The following is a 26,434-nucleotide window of genomic DNA, read 5'->3' on the forward strand; positions in this document are numbered from 1 at the left end:
CTGAGAGGTAGGTGCTATTATTGTCTCCATTTTATAGATGAGGAAACTGAGGCAGAGAGAATTTCAATGGGTCAGTCAGCTAGTAAACATCTAAGGCAGGATTGGAACTCAGGTCTTCTTAACTCCAAGTCTAGTACTCTATCCGCTGCGCCACCTAGAAGTATATAAATATACAATCATTAGAAAGTAACCATATTAATAGAAATGCTTGTTTTATTCCATAAATTAAAAATAAAATAAAAAAAAGAAAGTAACCATGTTGGAAGGGAGGGTAAGAAGGGTGTAAAGAGAGGTACAAAGTGCTCTTTGAGGTCAGGGGAAGGAAAGATAATTCCTCCACCCCCCCCACCCCCTTTTAGCCCTTCCCCCAGGGGAATCAGGGAAAGCATCTTAAAGGAGGGAATTTTTTAACCTTGACTAGAAGGATATCACATGCTTCACACATTCCAGTAATGGGTGAGAAAATATTAGAATATAGCTTGAGTATATGGAGAATTAGACTATTATTAGAATGGTGTGAATCTGATCAGTGGCTGGGTAACAGTCTTAGCACACATCAGGGAAGCCAGCACAGCTGGGCTTGATGGAAGTTAGGTCCGCAGCTGTTGTCATTTTCCCTGAGGAACCCCACGAGCCCATCTGCCACACCAAGGCGGCTGCGTGGAACTGATGGATCCAATCACGAAAGCAAAAAGAAGTAGGATTTGTGAGCTGTTATTTGTAAAGACTGGCCCATGAGTCTGGGGCAGAGCTGATTGTCTTGGAAGGAGAGAAAGAAAGTCAGGTAAAGACCATTTTTTTTTTGGTGGTGGGCAGTGGAGCTCCTGGGATCTGATGGGCTTCCTGTTAGCTGTGTTCTCCTGTGCTATGTGTCCACAAGGACACAGCCATGTTACAGGCTGCCCAGAGTCTAAGGCACAGACTACAGTAGAGAGTTTTAGGGGTAAGTAGCTGGGGCTCTAACATTCCTCTCTCTTCTAAAAAAAAAATTTCTTTTCAATGAAAATACTTATTTTCCTTTTCACCTTTCCTTTCATAAAAAAAAGAAAGCCTTGGTAACAGATATGCAAATGCAAGCAAAAAATTCCTGTATTGCCCATACCCAAAAATGCGTTGAACATTCTTTTTTTCTCCTTTGTTAACAAGAATTTATTAAGTGTGCCAGGCACTGTACAGGACACAAAGAAAGGCAAAAACACTGTCCTGCCCTCAAGTAACTCACATTCTATTGGAGAAAATAATATACAGTTAACTCCATTTTTGTGGCAGGGCAGAAAGAGGGAACCTAGACAATGAAGTACTTAGGGTCCAACTCAAAACCCCTGCTTCTCATTCTCAGATAAACATTCTCATCCCTGGGCACCACACCCTAATATATGTTTTATCTTTCTATCAGAATATATGCTCCCTGAAGACAGGGGGTGTGAGACAATGCCTAGCACATGGTAGGCACTTAAATGCTTGTTTATTGCCTATGCAGAACACTGATCCCAAGTTCCTTTAACTGAGAAACTGAGTCAGAAAGTGGGAGAGAGAAGGAAGGTGATCCATGCTAAGTCACATAGCATCTGACAGGAGAACGAACAACACAGCCTTGGACCTCCTCAATTCACAGTATTGCTGTCTAGCCTTTGGATTAACTGTCATTGACATTCTGTAATGAATGGTCCTTGGAAAATGTGCATTATTTCCTTACAAAGAAGAAAAAAAAGACAATGTAGATCTTGTTCAATATATCATACACCTATAAACAAACAGGACAGACAGATAGCAATTTGGACCCAGAGTTGGACAGGAGGAGAACAATGGGCTGGATTATTTTCAAGAAACTGCAGAACTGCTTTACTGCCCCCAAGTTGCAAATAATTTACAGAGTGATATATATTTTTTCTACTAATATAATGTCATTCTCAGAGTCCTCTTACACATTTCTCCCGTATGGAGGATGATGAATGGAGTAAACTATTTAGGGACAAAGGGTGGGTCGAGGTGGGAGTGTTGTAAAACAAATGATTTTTGGTGTCTTAGGGATAATCTAACTCTGATCGACCAACAAGTATTTATTAAGCACTACTGCGTGCCAGATGTTGTGCTAAGTACTGGAAGATGTAAAAAAAAAAGGCAAAATAACTCCTCCCCTGTAGGATTTTACATTCTAATGGGAGAGATGATGTGTAGTAGAATACAGAGTAGATACAGAGTAGAAGGAAAATACCCTATTTTTATTTTTTTATTTGTTTTCAGTGTTCTACAATCAGTTCCATATACCTTAGATTTTTTTTCCCCTCCCTCCCCCTCTTTTTCTCCTCCCTCCCTATTCCCTCCCCAAGACGGCATGCCATCACACATACGTTCCTATTAAATACATTTTCATTTTCACCTTAGTCATGCTGGATAGAAGAATTAAAATGAATGGGAGAAACCATAAAACAAAACAAAACATAATACAAAGGTAAATGGTCTGCTTCATTCTGTGATCCAATTCCACAGTTCTTTCTCTGGATGTGGAAGGCATTTTGCCTCAGAAGTCCATTAGGAATCTTTTAGGTCCTTGCTTTGCTATGAAGGACTAAGTATACCAGAAAAATTCCTCAAACACTGTGGTTGTTGCTGTGTACAAAGTTCTCCTGGTTCTGCTCCTTTCACTCAGCATCAGTTCATATAAGTCTTCCCAGGCTTCTCTGAAGTAGAAGGAAAGTACCCAAGTAAGAGAAGGCACTAGAAGTTGGGGGAACTGGGAAGGGCCTTTTCCAGAAATGATGCCTGAACTGAGTCTTGAAGGAAGCCAATGATCCAAATGGAAGAAAAGTCTTTCAGAATATCTCACAAAGACTTCATTGATATTTAGGAGGGGTAATTTTTATTGGTCCAGATATTCCCTCCAGGGAGGCAGATCACACCTCCTCTGACTTAGATAGTCTTTGAGAGCTGCCATGGATAAAATATCTATCCTTCTGGACCCAGTCCAGTGCTGAACCTTTCTAAATACATCTAGGCTGTATTTTGGACAACAAAGCAGTGTCCTTGAACCTACTAGACTGGTATTCTGCCTTCAAGGGCTCATGGTAGCTTCTATACCACAAAGAGATATTAGAGTAGGGCTCTGTCAAACAAATGTGAGAAAGAATCAGAGCACTAGCTTGTTCTTTTGCTGCCTCCTTGTGGTTATTTCCATATCCTCCACCTTCTAAGTGGGCTAAACAAGATTTTCATGGCACATGAAATAAAATCTATTGAACCTGTGGAGAAGGCAGGAAAAAGTGCCTTCCTGGGACAATGATATGGATATCTGAATATAACTACAAACTTGGTCCTTATTTTTCTATCTTTAACTAATAGACCCTTAAGTAGTAGAAAGAAAAATGTGTAATCTCTGAACTTTCAGAAGACTTTAATAGATTTAACATTTGCAACAACTCACCTTGATATTGACTTAAAAAGTACTTTGTATACAGCATCTCTTTGGATCCCCACCATAATCCTGTGAGATAATTGTAAATATTATTACCCTATCTCTCAGATGACAAAACTAAGGCTCTGAGATTAGCTACATAATTATAATAGCTAATCTTTATAAAAGCCTTTAAGAGTTTCAAAGGGTTTTACATATATTCCCAACTGTGGGAGATAAATTCTATTATTATCCCCATTTTGTAGATGAACAAACTGAAGTTCAAAGATGACAAATCACTTATCCAGTTCCACAGTTAGCAGATATCTGAGGTGGATTTTCTCCAGTTTATCCTGTCTATATACTTTTGTATATAATTGTTTCCATATTGTCTCCCTCATTAGGCTATAAGCTCGTTGAGAGCTGAGACTATTTTTGCCTTTCTTTGTATCCCTGATGCTTAGCAAGATATTAGGCACATAGTAGGTGTTTATTAACACTGGTCTCATTGATATTGCTGTTTTCTCTAATGATGCTTATTCATTCTGGTCCAGCCTGCCAGACTCTTATCAATGTCTTCACATGAATTCTCTTGGGGGAGGGGGATGAGATTGGGAAAGGGCATTCCTCCAGTCATTTTGATATTGTGTGGATCCTAGTGTATCATGTAGGTTGTCTATTGGATTTCCCTCACTCTTGTAATGTGTTGAGACAATTTTTTGGGTTTTTGTATAGTCATGCTTAAGAAAAATTGATTTCCTCTCACCCCTTCTCTACCACTGAATCAATCTTGGTAACAACCAGTGACATTTCTGTATTGACATCCGTTGCAGTATTTGCATTCAATTCTCTCTCTCTCCTTTTTTTTTTTGATACATTGCTCACCTTTCATACCCACCATGAACTTCCCTATTGCCTTTTGGCTGACCCCCAATTTTAATTCTCCCGATTCTACAATATTTCTATACAAGATCACTGGAAAAATATAAAAAGATCATCTTTGTTTCAAGGAGGATCTTGGGGCTATTAAAAAGAATTGTATAGTTTCCCAAAAGCTTCTCTCTTTTTCTTCTTCAATCCTGAGTCTAGTTCTGACCATTTGTAGAGTCTGTTCAAGTTATAGGTACTAATGAATAAGTTCTATAGATTGGCTGTCCAACTGCAAATAGATTGTAATGTGGTAACTAGATAGTGTTCATCCTCTTTGTTTTCCTTGTGTGGATAGTTAGGCTGTGCTCTTTTGGGTGATTATGAAGCTAATTTAGGAGACTCTTCAGTGTTTCAGGACTTATCAGTATACTGTCACCTTCAAATGGGATCGTGAATGTGTTTATATAGTAATAAAATGAATGGTGAAAGGCAGTATGATGTGGTGGACAGAAAGAAGACACTGAAGTCAAGAGGACCTGGGTTCCAGTCTCATTTCTAATATATACTAGCTGTGAGATTTTGGGTTGTCACTTAATATCTCAGTGCCCCTAAACAGTCATCTATTGTATGTTTGGGGACAGTTTCTGACCTGTGTTGGTAGGGTGGATCTCATCACTGGAAGCTCCTTAGAGCAATGAAATCATAGATCCTGACTGAAATAAAAAAGTGATAACAATAAAACATATTTATATGCTGTTTTGTTGTTAAGAGATATTCTTTTCATTAGAATGTGAGTTCCTTGAAGACAGGACCTGTTTGTGCTTTTTCTTTGAATTCCCAACATTCATCACAGTGCCTGACTTACAGGCAACATGTAACAAATGTTTGTTAATTGATTTTTACTTAAGGAAGGTTTTAGCCAGTTTTCCTTTACACATTTTTGGAAATATAGTTAAGAAGGACTCATGACCCTGAACCATAGTCAACTTGCTGGATATCAGTTAAAAAAATCCTCCACATCTTTGAGCTTCTAGCTGTATGAGTCCAAAGAAAGTTCCTAATCCCAAGCCCTCTGTGGGTCCCTTTAAGAATTTATCCAATGAATAGGATCATTTCATTTTATGCCTCCCACATCCCACTTAGGGTGACTTTAGAATTGAATGTTACGTGATCAGAGTCTTAAAAATGGCTAAGAGTTGAGTCCAAGACTCAACAAATCAAAGGATGGATAGAACTCCCCCAGGAACCAATGCATAATTGACCAGACTCAAAGTAGGCTCGTCTTCCCAAACACCATCCCTGAGTTCCAATTTTCTGTAGGCACAGTGGTTAAAAGAAAAAAAATAAAGAAAAAGCATGATTGCATGTTGGGCTGCTTAAATGATCATCAGACAGCAACAGCAAAACCGAAACGTTTTCATTTTCATTTGGGCTCTTGATGAAGAGGAACCCTGAGGGAACCTGTCAAACTGTCTTGTTATTCAGCTAGCTCTGGGGAAAGTTAAGTTGTATCAGAAATTTCCATTCCCCGAATTTGGGAGCTGGTTCCCCCCTCAAATATCCACTTGATTTGGTTTGAACACTGTATTAATTACCCTCATACAACAGCAGCCCTCCCATCTCCACCCCCCACACCGACCTTAACTGCCACATTTGCAAAATGCAGATAATAAATAAAGGCAAGATGGAAGACTGGGTGATCTTTGTAGGTCATGTCCCTCGCTAGGAGCTCTGATTTTAATCATGGCTCTTATTTCTCTGTAACATGCTATGTTAGAGCCTTTTAAGGTTTGCAAAGCTCTTTTCTTACAGCAATCGTAGGAAGTAGGTGGTGCAGCTGTCAGCTTCATTTTACAGATGAGAAAACTGGGGCTCAAGGGACCAAGTAACTTGCTGATACTTACATAGATAATGGGGGAAGAGAATAAAGGAAGGGAATAAACATATATATATATATAACCTACTGTGCGTCAGGCACTGTGTTAAGCACTTTTTACAAATATTATCTCATTTAATCCTTACAGCAACCTTGTGAGGTAGGTGCTATTAATATCCTGATTTTACAGTTGAGGAAACTGAGGCAAACAGAGGTTAAATGACCTGCCCAGGGTCACACAGTTTGTGTCTGAGGCTGCATTTGAACTTGGCTTTCCAGGTTCAGAACTCTATCCATTCCACCACCAGCTGCCTCAAATAGGCATCAGAATCAGGATTTGAACCCAAGTGTCCTGCCTTCAAATCCTACCAACACATCACTGCTTTTCATTCAACCACTTACAAATTCAACAAGTATTTACTAAGAATTTAATATGTGGCTGGCACAGTGGATATAGAGACAAAACCACAACAGTCCCTGTCCTCAAGGAACTTGTATTCTACTGGGGGAAAATAGTACCTACACATTAAGTGGTATAGTGGGTTAGACTAGTTTGAGGCTCAGCTCTGTTATTTCTTATGTATGTGACTTTGAATAATTCACTGAACCTCTCTGGACCTCAGTTTTCTCATCTGTGAAATAAAAGGGTTGGATTAGATGACTGCTGAAGTCCCTTCGAACTTTAAATCTAGGATTCTAAGTAAACAAAATATATACAAAATAATTTGGAGGATACACTAGTAACTGGAGGTGGGACCCTGTGCCTCTCTGGATTTTCTGGTCATCATTGATTCATGAGAAATGGTGTGAAAAGGGGAAAGAACCTATTTGTACAAAGATATTTCTAGCAACTCTTTTTGTGGTGGCAAATAATTGGAAATTGAGGGGATGCCCATCAATTGGGGAATGACTGAACAAGTTGTGGTATATGATTGGGATGGAATTCTACTGTGCTATAAGAAATGATCAGTTGGACAGTTTCAGAAAATGATGCAGAGTGAAATGAGCAGAACTAGAGCAGCGTACGCAGTAACAGCAACATTGTGTGATGACCAACTGGGAATGACTTAACTTTTCTCAGAAATACAATGATCTAGGACAATTCCAAAGGACTCATGAAAAATGCCATCCACCTCTAGAGAAAGAATGAATGGGGTCTGAATGCAGATTGAAACAAATTATTTTTCATTTTCTGTATTTTAAAATTTGTTTTGCTATGCCCAAAGGGCTACAAAAATGTGCATACCCTTTGACCCAGCAATATCACTACTAGGACTATATCCCCAAGAGATCATAAAAATGGGAAAGGGTCCCACATGTACAAAAATATTTATAGCAGCATTCTATGTAGTTGCCAAAAACTGGAAGTCAAGGGAATGTCCATCAATTGGGGAATGGCTGAATAAATTGTGGTATATGAATGTAATGGTGTACTATTGTGCCATAAGAAATGATGAACAAGAAGACTTCAGAGAGGCCTGGAAGGACTTATACGACCTGATGCTGAGTGAAAGGAGCAGAACCAGGAGAACTCTGTGCACAGCAACGACCACAGTGTGCGAGAGTTTTTTCTGGTAGACTTGGAATTTTGTAATAACGCAAGAACTTCTTATAAAAAAAAAAATCCCAAAGGTGGTTCTCAAGGCAAAATGCCTTCCACACTCAGAGAAAGAAATATGGAAGTCATTCACAAAATGTAGCAGATCATGTTTGTGTATGTGTATGTGTTTGTGTATCATGTTTTGATTTGTTATATGATTTCTTTCATTTATTTTAGTCTGACTACATAGCATGACTATAGTGAAAATATACTCAATAGGAAAGTATATGTAGAACCTATACAGAATTGTATGCAGTCGTGGGGAGGGAGGGGGGTAGTGGGGGGTAGGTGTGGGGGGATAAAATCTCAATTGTATGGCAGTGATTGTTAAACATTAAAAAATAAAAAAAATTTATTTTGGTCGATGTTTTCTTTCACAACATGACTAATACGCAAATATGTTCTGCATGATTGCACATGTATAACCTATATCAAATTGCTTACTGTCTCAGAGAGAGAAGGGGAATGGAGGGAGGGAGAGAATTTGCAAAACAAAATAAAAAAACCAAATGTTAACAATTGTTTTTACATGCAATTGGGAAAGTAAACTATTCATAAAAAATAAACATTTCTTAGGCTTCTACCATGTGCCAGACACTGTACTATGCACTGGGCTTAGTAAGCGCATAGTAGGTAGAGTGCTGGATTTGGAAGTAAAGAAGACCTGTGTTCACACTCAGCCTCTGACCCTCATTAGCTGTGTGATCGTAGCTAAGTCACTTCACTCCCCTGAACCAATTTCCTCTCTGGGAGGAGGAGAATTGCTCATTAATTTCTGTGGCAGGCCATTGGATTTGGGGCAGCTCCAATGATTAGGAAGTTCCTCTGACATTGAGCTTAAATCTGCCTCTCTGAAATGTCCCCTCATTGCCCCTACTTCTGCCACCTGGAGCCAAACTCTGAATTCAATCACTGAAGACTCTTCCTTGGAGACCACTTTTTGGAAATGTTAGAGCAAAGATCCCTTTAGCGTATGGGTAGGGTGGATTGACTTCAGAGACCCCTTCTGGCTCTAAAATTCTATGATTCTGGGGCAGCTGGTGCGTCTTCTTCCTCCCCCTCCCACCAAAGTTTATCCTTTCCACACCTAACTCCTCTAGTTCCATTGGAGTATAAGTTCCTTGAGGGCATGGACTGTTTCATTTTTGTCTCCACAATCTTAGCATCCAGACTATTGACAATGTTTAATAAATGCTTATTGAATCAAATTGATTGAGACCCCTGAGCATTCTGGTGGCCCTCCTATAGTTTATCAATGTCCTTCCTAAAAATGTTGAGCAAATGGATATCCCCTGAATCACTCACACTGTCTTCTGGTGCCCTATTAGAGCAATGACATAAACTGACAATAATAAAAATAATGATAATAGAAATAATAATTAGCATTTTATGACCCTTCAAGGTTTGCAAAACACCTTACTTATCTCATTTGGTCCTCACAACAACCCTGTGAGGTAGAATCTATTACCATCCCCATTTTATTTTATTTTTTTCTCCATTAAAATTTTATTTCAAAAGAAAGCATGAAGTTGGTGAGATTCAGCCACTGAGCTCAGGAGGGTCAGATAGTTTGTGAAAGGCTCCTGGCAGAAGTTTGAACTAGATTTGTAGTTGAGCAGGTTTGATGCAGAGTGATTCTAAAGACTTGGTGGTGGTTGGGGTGGGGTACCAAGAGAGTGTGGAACCAATGGGGTGTAAAGGTGCAGAGGGAAGGGAGGACTTGATCTGGAAGTCTACAACTGCCTTTTCAGCTTCATTTTTTAGCAATTTATGAGTGAGATCTTTCCCTGTATTGCTGAAAGAGGTATCTTCCATTGCAGTTTGCATAGTGCTATAGCCCAAAGGTACTGGTGGAACTTGAAGGAACTCTCCATCACGTTGTTCATGAAGGGCTTGAGATGGAGGCAAGGTATAGGCATGCCTTGGGTGTCTAAGTGTTGGCCAGACTAAAGCTGCTGCTGCTGACTTTAAGATGAGCCTCCTAGCAAAGATACTAGGGTAATCAAGGTGAAGAAATCACTCATTTGGGAAATTTAGCATTGTTGCCACTCTTAGAGTCTCTGCCTTCTGGTTCTGTGCTCTCAGGTATCCCAGAAATAAGTAGTTCCCACATGGAATCCTGTAGACCAGAGGCATCACATATGGAGCCCAGGGCAGCATGCCACCCATAACACTTGCAAGTGCAGACCAAATCACATTAGAATGTTATTGGGAAAAAATGTAACAAAATAAATGAAATGAAAACATAGATAATGTTAATTTGTGATTTTCTGAATCAATAGTCAGACTACTTTATGTATACTGCTGTTATCCCCATTTTACAAATGAGGAAACGGAGGCTGAGAAAGATGAAAAGATTTGCCCAAAGTCACACAGCTAGCAAATTTCTGAAGGAGGATTTGAACTCGAGTCTTCCTGACTCCAAATGGGTTGCCTAGCTGCAAGAGGGTTGACAGAGGATGGGCACGTATTCCGTGTGGGCCTGTTGTTTGTTCTTTGTTATAGAAGAGGACCATCAGGAAGGTGATGCCATGACTTACAAGTGAATTGAATTTAAGTGAGGGAGGGCTGTGCAAAGTCACTAGCCTCACTCTTTCCTCAAGAGCCATCTGGGTCCAGTGGCAAGATATAGATCAGGACAACTGGAGATGGCCCCCTTGTGGGTCTAAAGCAGAGATGCAAGCCTAGCCCAGCATTCTTTTCTAACCTAGCAAGATTTATTTTGGATCACAGGCTTGTAGGTACCCTTAGACAAAATGAATGAATGAATGCATAAAGAAACAGAGTAATAAATAAAAAAAACAAATAAACATCCCGTGCTGATTTCAAACACCAGTCAATTGTCATCACAGAGTAGGAAAGCAGAGAAACTCACTGCCATGTGTGAAAATGACCAGATTTTAAATAAACTTCAGCTAGAGTAAAGGATGTTCTCAGGAGTGACAAGCTGACAAAAGGCCTTTTCTCTTCTCCTCCCAGGATCTGTTATTCTACCACTGGGTACCCAGTTCTTACATTAGTCTCTGCTGCTTTACCCCTCTCTGTCCTATCCTCGCTCTGACATTTGCCTTCTGAGGCATCCAAGACCCCCTTGTTCTCTGCTCTCCTTTGTCATGGAAGAAAGATCTAATAGATTCATTACACGAAAGTATGAATGATAAGTTAATGTCATTAATATGTTATTCTTTCCAAGAATATCTATATTTTAAAGAGGGTGTCTAAAGAGGGACATGTGTGATACAAAGAAATGAATCTCTAATGGTAGAATTTCAGGCATCAGTGACAGGTGAGTGAGAAAGATTTTTTTTTAGGTAGCAGTTCTTTAAGTCATACTAATCAGCCAAAGGCATGTTTTGCCTACATGTAACCACTATTCAGTCTCAGTTATTACATAACATTTTTAATTGTATGTATTGCTACCCCCGCATCCACTTCCAAATTGCCAGTGTAGCATTAGATGACAGTGACATCCTTTCTTCATCACAAATGTACAATGGAGTAAATCCCCCTGTTATTCCTCAGTCTCACCAAAGGGTTGCATTGGTTCTAGTTTCTTGAAAATCCAGCTTCCAAGGGATGGCTACTCAGTGTGAGGTTGATACATAAAGGACTGACCAGTCACATCAATGGCAGAAGAGGACTATGAAAAAGAGATTTTGAAAGTGTGTGGGTTCTGAAATGCTGTCTGTTGGTCTTCAACTTTTATGAGCTCAGAATTCATGGATAATGGAGAATGAAAAATGGAGGGCAAGAACTACAAACCAGGCAGGGACAAGCAGAAAAGAGCTAATCCTAGATCATTCTATATAGCTGAGAAACAAGAGCAGTCCCTTTGATGCTGAGTTTTCATTCCTACTGATGCAAGGGGCAGCATGAAGAGAGTGTTCCACTTGTAGTTATGAAGACCTGAGTTCAAATTCTCCCATTTACTAGCTATATGGCACTGGGCAATCACCTGAGGCTCCAGTTTCCTTATCTGTAAAATTACAGGGTTGGATTCTGTGATCCCTCTGGTTTCCTCTAAATCTTTGATGCTATTAATGAGGTAAGAGTTAGCTTCCAGAGTTTCATTTGTGCACTGAGGTCCTGTCCTATCCGGATCAGGAAATAATTTAAACATAAATCAGCTTAAAACATGGGTATTTGAACATCCGAGTGTTTTCTAATCAGATTAGTGGATTATCAGAAAGCTTTCGAAGTCTATTCAGACCTAGAGATGCAGATCCAGGAAAGAGTCCTATGGTCAGGGTTTCCAAAATTTTCCTCCCCACCTTTTCCCGCAGTGGAAATTGCCTTTGGTCCCAACAACGTTATTTTTGGCAAACCTACTTCATCTCAAAAAAAAGAAAAAAAGGGTTCCTCAGTATGATCAGGCTCCCCAAGACAACCAATCCTAATTCCAATGCCAGTGGAAACACTGAAGAGAGCTCACACCCCACAGTGGGCTTTTCAAATTTTATACCCCAAGCTTTTCCTTCTTTTTTTTTAAATTTTGAAAACAAACAAATAAATTGGGTGTGTAGCTCCTTGCTTCTGCAAAGGTGCCAATACCTGTGTGGTTCAAACAGGCTTGAATTCTTTCCCTCTGTGGCTACTCTCAATGCAACCCTGTCAGTATCTCTCCATCCTGATCTACAGGACATCAGCTGTTCCAGCTTCCCTCCCCCAATCCACCCCTCCCTGAGGAATGGGCTCGTGGTTGGGGGAAATGGACAAACCTTCACAGAGAGCAAACATTTTGCCCATCATTATAGCCTCTAAGAGAGCCCCCAAGACCAGGACAAAGATGGTATTACTTCATAATCGGGACTTACCTTGTGCCAGTTTCTGGGTGTTTACCTACTCTTGGGGGTTTGGGAGTTCTGTCTAGTGCTTCTATACAATTACACAGGACCACCCAGAGAGGTCTTGGTGGGTGGCTGGAGCAGATTGTTAAACTGGGCATCTTCCACGCTAGGCTGACATGACAGAACAGTGGTATGTTGTGAAGCCAATCAGAGTAGGGTGAGCTCATCATTTGGTCCTCAAACAAATTTTCTCTGGTTGGCCAACCTGAAATTCTAGAATAAGAGAATCTCTAAATTGAAGGAACCTCAGATGCTATCCATTCCAACCAGTAATTCCCCATACTGCAATCCCCAGACAATGGGATCAATGAGGAAGTGGCTGCCCCCGTCTCTGCTTAAAAACCTCCCTTCAGGGAGAATTCTCTTGTGCTTAAGACTGGCTATTCTACTTCCAGACCATTAGGACTGGAAGGTGGTGAGATTGTATAAATTCAATTGTCTTGAGACTTCCATTCATTTTTCTTAGATCTGCTCCTGAGGGCCAGGTAGATGTAATTTAATCCTTCTTTTCTGACGCTTGAAGGTAGTTATGGCCCTCTCAACTCTTCTCTTTAAAAGGTGAACACTCTCAACACAATGTGTAGTATTTATCATCTAGGCTTTCTTGAAATGAAAATTTGTTGTTACGTATTTTGACTCTTCTCTTATGTTCTGCTATGCACATGATGTGCTTGCCCCCTTTTCTTACTTTGTACTTAAGTCCCATTATTTGAGTTCATGATATGTTTTTGCTTCTTTTCTCTATTCTGTATTTGTATTCTGGTGTGGACCGTAAGAATAGTGAGTAGCAGTATAATGTGGCCTCTGAAAAAGCTGAAGGGATCTTAGTCTGCATTGACAGGCACATCTTCAGGTGAAAGCCCCCTTTGTCCTTTGCCCTTGTTAGACCCTATTTAAAGTGTCCTGTTCAGTTTTGTGTTTGATAGTTCAAAGTAAGAAGGGCATCTAGTGTGCTGAAGGCTGTAACGACAATTCACATTTATATGGCACCTTGAAGTTTTGCAAAGTTCTTTACGTACATTATCTCACTTGAACCTCAAAATAACCTCTGAGATAGATGGTATCCCATTTTATAGATGTAGAGACAGGTTCAGAGAGGATAAAATAATTTGCCCAAGGTCACACAGCCACTAAGTGCATGAGGGTAAGATTTGATCCCAGGTCTTCTTGATTCCAAGTCTAGTGCTCTATCCGTTATGCCACACAGTCTCTACAATATTCTTTTGCTATTTCTACCCTCATGATGCCATGTATGATACCATATATCCTGTGGGCTATTATGAGAATTTGGCCACAATGCTTTCTGAAGCTTGGGTTGGGGTCAATTTGAGATTTTCCCATCTTTCCTGCCTTTCCTGCCTTGAAGCCTTTACCTGAGATATGAAAGAATCTTTCTCTTCCAGCTCCTCTTGTGTGGTTCTCATCATATATAACTCAGTGGGGAGGTTTTTGGTCAATTCCACCCAGCAAGGCCAATTACTTAGTCTTGGAACTCTGGAGCATAGAGGAGAATGTTTAAATACTGGCAAGAAGTTAGAAGGAAGGAATTCTTGGTTTTGATGCTTAAGGATGGTCAGAAAAGAATTGTATTTATACCCTCACCCAATTTCAGGTTTCATGCAATGGACCTGATTGTTAACACATGCCACTGGTGAGAAAACCTGAGAGTCAGGCAGGAGTGGTAGGGTAAGGGGATGCGGTTGTGGGAGGTTGTCATGGAAGTAGAGCCAGAGTCAGGGCCATAATAACTTACCTGGGACCGCATCTATCACTCAAGCCTTGGACCTTGCCCATTACTTGACATCAGGGTGAAGAATCACTCTGAGGGGTAATCACCACATGAACCAGGTTGTGCCTGAGACAGACCCCTACTGTGGGCCTCACTTTAGGCACAAACTCAACTTCCCCACCCAAAAAAGTCAGTTTCCTTATCTCTTAAAAAAAAGTTATGATTCTGTGTAAAGCAACGGTTCTCAAAGGGTGGTCTTTGAATGCCTGCAAGTCTTTAAGACCCTTTCTAGGGGTCCATAAGGTCAAAACTATAGTCATAATGATACTAAGGCATTTTAATTTCAAATGTGGTAACTATTATGGAGGCAGCTAGGTGGTTCAGTGGATAGAGTTCTGAGCCTGGAGTTAGGAAGACCTGAGTTCAAATCTGGCCTCAGACACTTACTAGTTGTGTGACCCTGGACAAGTCACTTAACTCTGTTTGCCTCAGGTTCCTCATCTATAAAAGGAGCTGGAGAAGGAAATGGTAAATCACTCCAGTATCTTTGCCAGCAAAATCCCAAATGGGATCACAAAGAGTTGGATATAACTGAAACAACTGAAATGGTAGAGTGATAGATAAACAAAAACTCTTGTCGGGGAGGGGAAGAGTCCTCAATCATATTTAGGGGTGCAAAGGGGTCATGAGATCAAAAAGCTTAAGAACTGGTAGCGTAAATTCTGGAAACTGGATGTTACATCTGATGGGAATGAGAGGTGAGGATGGGAGAAGGGTCAGGATCTTCCTTGGCCAGAGGATTCATGAGGAGCAGGCTTTATTGCCTAAATATCATCCAGAGACTGAAAACTTCTTTCCACATTGATGTTTCCTTCATAAAGCCTATGCAAGAAAACCAACTGAGTATGTTCCTTGTGTTAGACCTCAGGCATCCTTTTAACCCAATAACTCAGGTTCATCAATCAACAAGCATTTGTTAGGCACCTACTATGTGCTAAGCTCTATCCTAGGTACTGGGAACATAAAGATAGGGAATGAAATCATTCCTATTCTCAAGGAACAACAGGTATATGCACAAGTTAATATAGAATAAATAAATAAATAAAGAGAATGAATACAAGAGAGAGGAGGGAGAGAATTAGCAGCCAGAGATGAAGAAAGGCTTTGCAGAGAAGGTAGTGGTCAACGAAGAAGACAATTTGGACAGCAATGGGATTCCTGACTCCCTGTCAAGCCAGGAATCACAGCTTTAGAGCTAAAGGTCCCTTAGAGGCCAGGGAGTCTGACTTCCCTTCCCTCCAGTTTTGCAGATGAGGAAATGGAAGCACAGAGAGATTAAATGACTTGGTCCAGGTCACACAAATAATAAGGGTTTGAGATAGGATTTAAACCCAGGTCCTCCTGACTCAGAACTATCTAGTACCCTACCCAGTGTTATGCTATCTCTCAGGAGTTATGTAGTGACTTTAAACATGATCACCAGGGTCTTGATTACCTTGCCTGGGGTCTCACAGACAGTTATTGCAAGAGTTGAGGTCTAGAAGCCAGATTGCTGACTTTCACTATGGTGATTTTCCCCAGTTACACCTAGGGTTACTCAAGTCAGAACTTGAAAAACAAGACTCTTGGAATGGCAGAACCAGAGGAAAAGAGGCATAATATATATTTTTTTTTTGGCTAGGCTGGAAGTAAGAGCATCAAAGAAGGGATAGAATCGTTGTACAACACGTCTGGGATAATGAAACTGCATAAGAGAGAAGGCAAAACTTACTCAGTTCCTCCTCTTCCCCTGTCATCTAGCCCAGCTTGTCTTACACTGTGGGTTGTGACTGCACATGAGATTGTGAAAGATTTGGCAACAGTGAAAGGTTTCTGAATGTGCGATGACCAAAAATTAATTAAAAACCAAACGTGCAATGAATCCAAGATGTTTCTGGAAGCACTTGCCCACGTTGCGTTATGCAACTTCAGTCTTGGTTCTGAACATAAAGCATCACCACTTTGCACTGCACCTGCCCTTAGGTCAGGCAGCACCAAGCAATAGTGCCTAAACACAAAAAGGAGTCACCAGTGGAAAAAGTTTAAGAAACCTTAATCTAGCCCATATCTTACCATTTGCCTGTTAGGATTTAGTGGGAAATTTTGTCCAAAACCTTGTTGAAAATCTAAGTCACGTATGACATTCCCTTAGTTTTGATATAAACTGTACTTGAAGAACCTATAACTGGCTCATAGTGATCACTGCTTCCTTTTCTAAATGCTTATAAAACCAGCCCTTTAATAATAAATCATTCTAAAATTTGGCCAAGAATTGAAATCCTTCCGGTAACCTTGCCTGCTATTGGCAATTATTAGACCTGAAATTTCTCGTGATTCTGTAGATAACTTCAATGCTGATAGACATTTTACTGGAACCTGTGCATAAAGTGCCTTCCTGACTTCAAGTTTGTCTAAGCAAGTGTACCTTAAAGAGATCCAGTCTCAATTATTCCCCATTCTGAGCTAGTCTCCCCAGGACTATTCTTTATGTGTTTCTTCTACTTCACTGTACTCAATGGGATTTCAATTCCTGGCAAAAGTTTAGAATGATATCTTACAAGCATTTAGAAAGCGGTTGTCACTAGGAGCCAACTTGGGTTCTTCAAAAACAGGTCTTATTACAACCAAGAGATTTCATATATACAATATGCCTGGATTTCAGCAAGGCTATGGACAAAAATCTGACCCCAGAGGAGACAAAAAGATCTAATCCCACATACAGAACTGAATGCTTAAAGCTTATGCTGATTGAGATTCTATGAACAAGCAAATCCTGCAGGAGCTTCTTAATTAGAAAATATCAAAGTTGGTCCTAATATCATTGTTAGCATTTCAAATTCAGGGAACTAGTTACTAATTTTCAGGTTAAATCACTGAGTTCATAGTTTAATTTGAGTTGTTGACTGGCCAATTTTTGACTGGTTTGGCTAGTATTTTATCACAGGGGTCTGTTGTTTCTTATTTAGGTGTCATATTTTGGCCAGTTTTAATCTTTTGTGGTTAAAACAAAGTTTTTAAAGTTTTGATTTGAGCAACCCTAAGGTATAATGGAAAAAAAGCACCAGACTGAGAGTGAGCAAGCTGACTTCTATACCTCAGCTCTGCTAATAATAGTCTGTGAGATGTGGGGCAAGATCCTTCTTTGGTTCTCAATTTCCTCTTTTGTGAAGCAATGGGACCCAATGGTTGCCAAGGTGCCTTCCATCTCAAATATTCAGGATCAAATAACCTCAAGATAGGCAGAGACCTCAGAGGTCATCACATTTCACACAGATCTGATCCAGAATCCCCTTGAACACATCTCTGGTAAATGGACACCCAGTCTCAGAAGTATTCTCTCTCCTTTAAATTTTCAGCTACCCGGTAACAATGTGTATCTGCTGCCTGATCCATTCATTAAGGAAATGGGTCCCTAATGATATCATCAGTGATCCCTCCTGCCCCCAATGCAAGCTGGACTTTTGCTTAAGGAAGACCCATTATTGTGAGATGTGAGCCATCATCAGCCATTCCATCTAGTCATTCAGGTTTCTAATTACTTTGAACCGTTTTCCTTAGCCCTGGGAAACCATCCAGGGGCATGAATCAATGTACTTGTTGATTGAGTAGCAAACCCAATTAATCCATTCGCTGCAAGAGATAGTCTTGGAACTCGGGTTTCCTAGGCTTCTCTTGGTCTCAGTCTTGAACCCTGAGTAGAAACAGGATGTGGGAATCCAAGGCTATAGGGTGCAGTAAAGTAGAAGAGACATGCAAAGAAGCCCAGGGGAGACAAACTCAGTGATGTTCACTCCACTGTATGAGACCTGACCCCTGGGAAGTGAGGTCAACTGTGACTTAGGCACGTTTGGAGCAGGAAGACCTTGGCCATATTGGCTGGTTAAACTGGGGCAAGTGACCAACTGACTTGATGATCAATAAAAGAGTAGGTACTGGCCTGCACTGGTCAAGGGTGTTTTCTGTAGGTTTGATTTGAAAAATCAGGCAAAGCAAAGAGAGCAGCTGAAATGTTCTAGCCGGTCCCTCAGCTTCTTAAAGAGCTTTCCTGGGCTCCAGAGCATCTCAGCACACATCTCAACCTTTGGCATCACAAGAGAGCAATCAGCAAGCCTTAAACCCTGAGCATCAGCAAGACATGTGATCTTTGACCTAATCTTGTCTCCTCCTTTTTCCCCATTGGAGTGAAGACTCTTTGCAAGTAGAATTTGTTTCATTCACTGCCTTGGAATCTCCTGGCCTAGCAAAGTGCCTAGCTCATAGGAAGCATTTAGTAAGCACTTATGAAACAGGAGAGACAGTGAGACATGGTGGAAAAAGTGCTGGAGTTGGAGTCAGTCAAGTCAACAAGCATTTATTCAACTTTTACTGTATACTAAGCACTGTGTTTAGTGCTAGTGTTGGGGGACACCCAAGCCCAGATCCAAACACCAAAAGTAACTAGCTCTGTGACCCTGGCCAAGTCACTTAACCTTTTTGAGATGAACAGTCCTTTGCTATAAAATGAGGTTGACCATAGTTTCGTCATGTATATTAATAAAGTTGCAGACCAGATTTCGTTACCCCCCAAAAGCCCCTATGATCAACCAAAGTTTCCTTGCAGAGCTGTGAAAAGAGCATGTCTAAACAAAAGTTTGAACTGATTCTCACCGCATGAACAGGTTATGTTATTTTTCCGTAAGTCAAATTTTGGTCAGGCGAGGTTACCAGAAACAAGAAGACTTTATGGTACAGATGGTTGTTATTGTATTACGTGGCCTTTTTGTTTCATGTTTCTATTTGCCTGGAAGAAAAGTATGCCCCAATTCTTTTTATTTATTGTTTAGGGGTCAGAATTGTTCTCCTGCAATTCTTTTGGCTAACTGAAAGTCTTCTGTTTATATTAACCTCACTGGACCAAAACTTGACTTGTGGAAGGATAATGTTACATGTTTGACATTCCTCAGAAGACAAAGGGAAGTTTGAGCTTCTTAAAGTGATTTGGTTATTTTTTGTGACCTGGGCAAGTCACTTAATCCTTTTTGCCTCAGTTGCCTCCTCTGTAAAATGAGCTGAAGAGAAGGAAATGACAAACTGCTCTGGTATCTTTGCCAAGAAAACCCCAGTGGGATCACAAAGAATCAAACACAACTGTAACCAACTAAACAACAGCTACCCTAGCTAACTGCATAAGGGAGGATTTTCTTCCCTCATTTTCTCAGCTACTTTGATAATATATAAATCTCTTCTCTCAATCAATCCACTGTGAACCATCCAAATGTAGTTTAATCTGTAACTTGACTTAGTTTACCTTTAAAGTCCATGAAATGGGCTTAAAGGATATATGAGATTATGACTCTATTGAGCTAAGTTTGTTCAACTTTTATGATGTGAAACACAGGATTAAGATTTTTGTGACGCTCATGGCCACAGTGCACTTGTTCCCTAATGTAAGTTTAAGCCCCCTGGTTTACAGCCCTTGAGACTTACTGAAATTGATCCCTCTGACTATGAAACATAGGAAAAAGTCTGTCACCCATGTGGCCCTTCTCCCTCCTTAAATGAACTATATCAAGCTTTAGACAAGATGGATAATGAGGACACACCCATTGATTCAGCTTATTTTCATAAATTCCCTTTGATATCATAACCCTGCTTTTCTGCTTCTGTAATTATACTTTTGTTAGTATGAGAATGTTGGACTTAAGTCCAAAAAGAGGGGAGATAGTTTATTATTTCTAATTTATAATATTGTTTGGAAAACTTATTAATGATCATACTGTTTAAATCTAACCAGAGACTGCACCCAGAATGTTGTCTTCACCCCAGTAACTCGTAGGAATGATGGAGATGGGCATGAAGAATTTGGGTTCCCCCAGGTCCTGAACCCCCCTCCAAACATTCTTATTTAGGGTTCCCACACTCAGGTCTTATTTTAGATCCACCCAAGCTTGTGTTTTGGGCACGCTTCATGTGATTTATGCGTGACTTGTGTTCAGAAACCTTTGTCAAAATCCCAAATAAAGTAAACGTTCCAGAACTTGGGGGGAAGGAGCTTTCCAGTTGTCCCCTCCTTCTGGCTTAATAAATATCTTTCTAAAACCATTTTAGATTTTGGGGCTTATTTTTGTGAACAAGAGAAAACCTGAGTGAATGTCCATTTTATACCTATTAATTTAATAGAATATAAGGTCTTTTTGAGTAGGAACTATCTCAATTTTTGTTTGAATCCCTGGCACATAGTAGGTGCTTCAGAAATTATCTTCATTCAGCTTTATTATTTTAGGATTCTGTGGAAATTATTTGACCACCTTATCTGAGAATGAGATTGTAGTAAGATGCCTTATTATGGCAAGGGGAGAAAGTTCTGCAGTAAGGAGTCATGTCAGAGGATGAATCATGTGGTTGAGCTGCTAACAAGGAGGCCACTGTATAGCTATGGGCAGCTTTGAGGCTCTGGTTTCCTAAAGGAATGGAGTGAAAGGGGAAAGAGGGACAGAGACCAGTGGCAAGTAAAAGACACTAGAAGGGGAAGAGAATCTTGATTTTATCTCAAATTTGCCCTGCCTTAAAGAATAGGGACAGCCTCCCTCCTAGCCTGGTGACAGCTGATATTTCTGGGTTAGTAATGGAACAACAACAGGCAGGGCGCCATGTTAGATAGAGAGACCAGAAGATCTGGGTTCAAATCCTGCCTCTGACATATTACTGACTGACCCTAAGGAAGTACCTTTATCTCTTAATACCCTGGTCTAGGCAGTTCCTAAAAGTACAAGCTGTAAGTCAGGTGATAATCTATATTTGCCAAGGGAGTTCTTCGCTAGAAATTTCCTGTACTCATGAAATCACAGGTCAAGAAAAAAATTGAACATTGCATTCCATTTTCCTTGTTTCTCATTTTCTGTTTCCCATGGTCTCACAGTTTATTAGCCAGAGGACTGTTCAGCTGCCCTCAGAAGCTCCAACTTCTCCATCTTATTACTCTGAGTCTGTTGGATCTCATCCTTCATTATAATAAATATTTCCTGCCTTTGAAAAAGTCTGCAGTCTGTATTATCATACTGTCCCTTGTCTTGTACATGCATTCTGATGACCCTTCCTTGACACTAGAAAAAGGAGTCCTGTATTGATGGTGGATAAGCATTGTCTCCATGCATCAAAGATATTTCAAGAGTAGAGGCTTACTCTTACCTTGTAATTATCAATAGTATCTCATTGAATGTTAGTTCTAGAAGGAATCTTAGAACTTAAGAGTTGGAAGTCTTCCCAGAAAGCAACCTGTCCAGACTTCTTCTTTTTGCAAAGGAGGAAACCAAGGCTCACAGACAAAAAGTGACATGCCCAGTGCCACATAGCTAATAACTAGCAAGGCCCTGTCTGAACTCAGCTAGGTGGCTCAATGAATAGAACTCTGGGCCTAGAGTCTGGAAGACCTGAGTTCAAATCTGAGTTCAGACACTTTCCAGCTCTGTGACTCTGGGCAAGTCACTTTATCTCTGTTTCCCTCAGTTTTCTCCACTGTAAAATGGAGAACATAAAAGCATGAGGGTTATGAAGGTCAAATGAGATCATATTTGTAAAGCATTTAGCATAATAAATCATATACTGGGTGCTTAATAAATGCTTTTTCCTACCCTCTCTCTGACTTCAAATCCAGTGCTCAACTCCAGTACTCTATTATTTTCCCCAGTAGTCTATACATTCTTTGAGAGAAAGAACTGCCATTTCTATTTCTAACACCTAGCACAGTGCTTTGTTATTCATTCAATTCTATTCAACAAGCCTTCATTTTCTCCCTCCCAGGTCCAGTCAGTTGCTAAGTCTTGTTGATAAATACTATGGACAATGACAAAACAACATGTAAATATATATGTGTATACACACACAGACACACACAGAGACACAGAGACACACATATATTTGTATATATGTGTATATTTCTATATTTCTGTCTATCTATGTATCTGTCTATCCCTCTACCCATCTACCTATCCACCCATCCATCAATCATCTATCTATCTATCTATCTATCTATCTATCTATCTATCTCTGTCTGTCTGTCTGTCTGTCTGTCTGTCTATCTGTCTATCTATCTGTCCGTCTGTCTATCTAATCTATACATTCCTCTATCCTATCCATCCACCTGTCTCTCTCTCTCTCTCATCTCTCTCATATCTATCTAAGTATAACTCTATGTGAGAAGAGCTTACACAGTGTCTTGCGTTTCTTTCTCTCTACTCCCATAGCCACCATAGTAGTTCAGGCCCTCATCACCACCATCTTGGACCACTGCAATAGCATTCTAAGCACTCATTCAGTATCGGGTCTCTTCCCTTGCTAATCTATCCTCCACTTAGTGGCTCAAGCGATATTCCTAAAGCACAGATAAAGTATGCCATGTGCTTGTTTGAGAGGCTCCAGTGACTCCCCATTGCCTTTAGCATAAACTCTTTTTATCATTTAAATCCCTTCACAATCTGACTCTAGGTTCCTCTTCCAGGCTTACTACATACTATCTCCTTTACTTAGTTAATAAGTTTTTATTGAGTGCCTAATACGTGCCATACATTGTCTATGTACAATTTTCCTATAGACAGGAGACAGAGGAACTAATCAACTAAGAGAGAAAGCAGTAGGATGAAGAGGGATTAGGAAAGACTTTCGAAGAAGAAAAGATTTTAGCTGAGACTCAAAGGAGGCAACCCTATGTTTCAGCCATACTGAAACCTGCTTGGAAGTGATGTTCTGTCACCTGTCTGTCTGCCCTGCCTGGGATGTCCTGCTTCCTCAACCCCACCTCTTAGGTTCCTTAGGTTCCTTCAGAGCTCATTTAAAATGCCTCTTCCTACATGAGACCTTTCCTGGTCCCTACTCCAAATTGTATCTTTTCTTTGTATATATTTTGTTTTTACTCGCACATGTACCTGCCATGTCTCTCCCCACCCCCAATATGCTATAAGTCCTCAAGGGCAGGATCTCTCTCATTTTTATGCTTGGATCCCTGGCATCTAGCCCAGTGTTGAGCATACAGCAGGCACTTAAATATACACTGGTTGAATTAATAGATGAATATTAAATACAAAGTTGAAATAAGACACAGTTCCTGGCTTCACTGAGCTTACATTCTACTAGAAAACTATAACATTTACACACAGATTGGTTAAAAATTGCCGCATCAACTTGAAACAGGGGAGACAGACCTTACCTGTCCCTAGTACTTGAAAAGATGGGCTTAGCATAACACTAAACAGCATGCTCACCTACCACCACTAGGTGGAGCTAGGAATGTACATTTAATCCCGATGTAGTGGAGTTGGCCAAAGTTTGGATGAACAAATTAATGGATTTTAGTAAACTGGGGCTATAGGGTTTGTTCCATAACTGCATTTGGAACCATGACAAAACATGTGGAGCTGCAGTAGAGATCCTCTGGAGGCATGGGACAACATGGTAGATGTGGTAATAAGCAATCTGCCTACCTTTCCTTTCCCCTCTCTACCGTACCGACAACTCATGCTTCTCTGTTGCTTTAAAGCTTACAAAGGACTTTTCCTACAAGGTAACCACCCCAAATGGGGTCATGAGAAGTCAGAAATTACTCAGCAGCAACAACCAAAGGAGCACACAAGATTTTAGGATGGCAGATTTACAGCAGGAAAGAACCTTAGTGACCATTTACCCCTCAATTAACTGATGAGAAAACTGAGGTCTAGAGGTTATGTGACCTTCGTTGTCATTACTTAATCAATTAGTCCTGTCTGTCTCTTCGTGGTCCCATTTGGGCTTTTCTTGGCAAAGATAATGGATTGGTTTGCCATTTCCTTCTCCAGCTCATTTTACAGATAAGGAAACTGAGGCAAATAGGATTAATGACTTGCGTAGGGTCATATAACTAGTGAGTGTTTACAGTCACATTTGAATTCAGGTCCTCCGGCTTACCCGGCCAACAATCTATCCACTGTGCCATCTGGCTACCTTACATGACCTTGCCCAAGGTTATGTAAGTGGTAAGTGGCAGAAACAAGATTTGACCTCAGGTATTATCCTAATTCTACAGTTGAAGAAACTAGGACTTCAAGAAGTTCAATGATTTGTCTAGGGTCGCTAGTAAGCCTGGTCTAGCTATTGTCCCAACATCAAATCATCTGACCCTCAAGTATCATTATGCCACAATGCCTCCATTTATAAAGCAGTTTGTCAGCTAGGGTATAGACTAGGGAAAATCGAGCCATGGGGACTTGGCCTTGTCTTGACTCAGTTTCTCCTTTCTGACAGTTCTCCACCACCAGCATTGTTTTCCTGAAAGGAGATGTACCATGTTGGGGAGGGGGAGTGCCAAGCTTAGAGACAGATGAAGTCTGAGTTGCAGCCCTCCCTCCCATATCTGCTGGCTGTGTGAGTCTCGGTGAGTCATTTACAGTCTTTCAGCTCCATGTCTTCATTTATTAAAATGGGAGTGACAATAATACAGGGTAGTACTTGCCTTGCATGGCTGTCGTAGGTCTCAAATGGTCTGATGCATTATTTACTATCTCCTGTCATGCCTCCAGGAGCTTGGGGGACCTAAGCCTTTCAAACTCTTGTCTCTGAAGAGGATCTCCGGTATCAGGCATGTACACCTTAAAATAAACTTACTAAAATGGGCTCTGATGTGTGTTTAAGCCTTAGAGCTAGTGGAGGAAAGAGATGATTGATCTTTTGTTAAGGAAATGGCAGGATCAGGGAGCTATAATGACACACATGTATGTGTGTGTATGTATATATACATATACATGTGTAATGGGTATGGATATATATAGTATACACACACACATACATACATATATATATATATAAAGAGAGAAGAGAGAGAAAGAAGAAAAAGAGAGGAGGGAGGGAGGGAGAGAGAGAGAGAGAGAGAGAGAGAGAGAGAGAGAGAGAGAGAGAGAGAGAGAGAGAGGAGGGAAAAGGAGGGAGGAAAGAAAAGAGAGAAAGAAACAGAGAGCATGCTAGCTAGCTAGCTGAGAGCTTCCTCAAAATGAGGAATTGGTTCAAGTCTTATCTCTGACTCATTCTGGCTGGAGGATTTTGGGTAAATAATTTTATCTTTCATTGGTCCATAGTACCACTGAGTGCAGCCTGAATCAGATTAAAATGTAGTTTCAATCTGATTTTACAGTGCTGATGTATTAATTTTTAAAAAAGAGAAATACATAAACATGTGTGGTTTTTAAGTTAATATGTGGCCTTCAGGGATCTTTATGTAGTGTCCCCTGATTCTGTTTTAGTTTGACTCCAGTAATCTAGGGAGTTCTGAAAGAGATGTTGACCTGCATTGGTAGAGGGAATTTCCTCACTGGGCAGATTCACATGCCAGTGAAATCACAGGTCCTCTCTGCTCCTTCAGTTACAGAAAACAGGTAGGAAAGGGTCCAGGGAATCACATCATGTTCTCAGTTTCCACATATGTAACCAAGTACCTACTAAATGGCTCAGTGATGCTCCTAAGGGAAGTCTCATGTGCTTCCAGAAGAGGCCATCAGTATGGTATGGCTAGAATCCTCTCATATATCTGGGCTATATGATCTCTGAGGTCCCTTCTATCAAAGAGATTGTATGTAATCCATCCTCCCTGCTCCAACCAGGTAAGATCAAAAACAGTTTCAGAAAGTAAGCGATATGCCTTTGAGTCAGAGATCCAGTACATCTCCTCTCCAATCCACCCTCCATTCGACTACCCAAACGAGTCTTTCTGTGTAGACTCTTCTCCTCTCCCTCTTTCTGGAGCCTTGTATTTGGACACTATCTCAAACCTTCTCCCACTTCAGTTCATCTTCCACACAACCACCAAAGTGATTTTCCCAAAGCCCAGATCTGATGTGTCACTCCCCACCCCTACTCATTCTGCTTTAGGCATGAGTGTATCACCCCTCTATCAAAAGTTCTTCCTGGCCTATGGGATGAAATATAAACTCCTTAGCTTGATATTGAAGATTTTCCTCAATTTGACTCTAAAATATCTTTTATAGCACCTGGAGAAATCCTTTATTTTAATGAAACAGGATGACTAGCTGTTTCCCAAATTCAACACCACATTTCTTACCTGGAATGCACTCCCTCTTTCTTT

At 40.5% G+C, this 26,434-nt stretch overlaps 1 protein-coding gene across 1 annotated transcript in view; it reads left to right on the plus strand.

Annotated features, from left to right (window-relative positions):
- The first annotated feature begins 595 nt into the window (after positions 1-595).
- CHST11 (carbohydrate sulfotransferase 11) overlaps positions 596-26,434 on the plus strand; it is a 398,541-nt gene continuing 372,702 nt past the window's right edge. Inside the window, exon 1 of the mRNA XM_072655793.1 lies at positions 596-784. The gene's annotated coding sequence lies outside the window, so the exon portion shown is untranslated. The remainder of the gene's footprint in view (positions 785-26,434) is intronic.

The sequence above is a fragment of the Notamacropus eugenii genome, chromosome 3, assembly GCF_028372415.1.
Source record: "Notamacropus eugenii isolate mMacEug1 chromosome 3, mMacEug1.pri_v2, whole genome shotgun sequence".
Taxonomy (NCBI): domain Eukaryota; kingdom Metazoa; phylum Chordata; class Mammalia; order Diprotodontia; family Macropodidae; genus Notamacropus; species Notamacropus eugenii.